Genomic DNA, 2,649 nt, shown 5'->3' with positions numbered 1-2,649 from the left:
GGCCTCCCTCACCCACCGCGCCGCCTCTCGCCCGCCCTCAACGCCGCCGCCCGCCGTCGCCCGCCGCCCCGTCTCGCCCACGTACAGAGAGCTAACGAGATCGTGGAGAGAGAGAGAGAATTTTTTTTTGTTCTTTTTAATTTTAACTAGTTAATTAGTTTAACAAAAATGGTAAAATAACTTAACAAAAAATGTATAACCGTAAAATTTGATAACCGTATAACCGTAAAATAACTTAACAAAAACGGTAAAATAACTTAACAAAAAACGTATAACCGTAAAATAACTTAATTAACAAAAAACGTATATCTTAACAAATAACTGTAAAATTTGATAATTAACAAAAAAAACGTATATATGGAGAGGGGGCGGCGAGGGGGGCGGCGATGCGCGCGGTGTTTTTTTTAGGGATCGAGAGGGGGCGGCGAGGGTTATACATGTGTGTTGTCCTCGCCTCCCTCTCCGTGACGCCGTCGTCTGCCGCCCCGTCTCGCGCTCTACCGCGACACCCTCTCCCACCCCTTCCTCGCCCCCTCCTTTTGCCACCGCCCTTTCGCCACTGCCACCGCCACCGCCCCCCTTCTTCACTTAATTAATTTGTTTTTACTACATGTTTTCAGGACTGACATAATGGCGGACGATAGAGCTGACCCGATTATGGACAACTATGATCCGGACGATGAAGCACATATGTTCGGCATCATAAACGGCGATATTCTATATGTGCCGACCGGACAAGAAGAAGATGATATCTCTTCTTATCTGAACCTTGACGGTGAAGATGAAGGGCGCCGTCAGCAAGATGATGCCGAACAAACGTCGATAAACGACGATCTTCAAATGGAAGTAGCAACCACCTCCGGCGCCGAGGTATATATATACATTGAGCCTCTGGTGATACAAACTAACTGATTTGAATAAATATGTGTGGACTAACGCGCGCGACTCTCTTTCTTATTTTAGCCCTCGGCCGGATCGTCGAAACAATCGAGTACGTCGTCAAAGCGTGGCGCAAAAAAGACGATGAAACAAGGAGAAACATGCACCATCGAGGTTGTCGGCAGTGCAACCGGCAGGCCGCTGGAGCCCCGCAAGAACGCCACCAAGTTTGTCAACCAATGCGGAGCCATTGTTAGAGACAACGTCTCGATCACCGTCCAGGAGTGGAATAAGCCAAAGAAGGCACAAATTGCTGGTTTCACTTTTGTCGATAAGAGAACAAAAAAAGATTGCTTCAAGAAGCTTATGGAACATTTTGTTCTACCTCCGGAATACAACAAATTCGATGAGGAGGGTAACAAGATTGAGGAAAACAAGGAGAGGAGGAGGCTAGTCAAACAGTTCGCTCTTCATAAGATGGCCGACGCATTCCGGAAATTCAAGCAAAATCTAGCCCATGACTTTGTCAAGCAGAACAAGACTCCGGATTTCAAAGGACAATATGAGAAACTGAAACATGATTGGCCAGAATTTGTGAAGCAAAAGAAATCGGAGCAGTTCATTCAAATATCGAAAAAAATAAGGAAAATGCGGCTAAGAAGGAGTACAATCATATTATGGGGCCAGGAGGGTATCGCCTTTGGGAGCCTAGGTGGGAGAAGATGGAGAACGAGCTGAGGGCGCGAGGAATCCGTCCAGGTACAGAGGGATGGGACCCAAGGGCCAAAAGCTGGTGGTACGGGCATGGGGGAACGCTGAACCCGGAGACAGGGGAGTGTGTTTACCGGGGCAAATTAATTAAACCCACCCAAGCCCTTATTAACGCAATGAGGGATGCTCAACAGGGGAAGATCAAGTTCAACAGAGAGAACGACGCGCTGACAAAAGCCCTCGGGAATCCTGAACACGGAGGACGTGTACGAGGCATGGGGCACATTCCGTGGAAAATAGGGTTCCCCCAGAACGATGACCCGTACGGTTACAGAAGCCGTAAGAGAAAGATGGATCGGGAAGCAGATGTTGTGGCGCGGTTGGCATCGGAAATGGATGTGATGAAGAAAACCATGAGTGTACTAGTAGCCGAAAGAGATGCAGCTCGGGTGCAGCATGAAGATCATCCAGCGGATCTCGGAAGCCAGCAGCAGAGAAGCAGCGTGGCTTCCACGGAGGCACCACCGGCTGGTGCAGATGCACCGACGATCGAAATTACTGCACCGGAGCCTCTGGTGGTCGAAATTACTTCACCGGAGCCTCCTCGCTACCCCGTGGACGATATAAAGGAGATGAAAGAATGTCATCTGTATTATCCTATCGGGAACATGTCCATGAAGGTAGCCATCGGCAGTGCTTTACCATGTTTACCTGGAGCACTCCACCACAACAACCCCATTCAAGATGGCTATGCTCGTGTCACGGTGGAGGACATAGTCCAAGGGTTTGAGGACCTGGAGATTGACATTGCTACACCTGAAGGGGAGAAAAGACTTGGAGATGTCAAGCGCCATTTCATTCTATGGCAAAAGAAGTTTATCAAGTTTCCAGGCGAGGCGCCAAGGACAACAAGTCCACCCCCCTACGGTGGTGGCGGTTCACCTACACCTCCGTCACGTCAGCCGACGCCCCCCAGTCCACAACGTCCGACGGGTGATCAGACGCCGCCCCCCAGTCCTCGTCCGGCGGGTGATCAGACGCCGCCCCCCAATCCACCTC

The sequence above is a fragment of the Triticum dicoccoides genome, chromosome 2B (genome assembly GCF_002162155.2).
Source record: "Triticum dicoccoides isolate Atlit2015 ecotype Zavitan chromosome 2B, WEW_v2.0, whole genome shotgun sequence".
Taxonomy (NCBI): Eukaryota; Viridiplantae; Streptophyta; class Magnoliopsida; order Poales; family Poaceae; genus Triticum; species Triticum dicoccoides.
The sequence above is the reverse complement of the archived record's forward strand: the minus strand, read 5'-3'. Positions refer to the sequence as shown.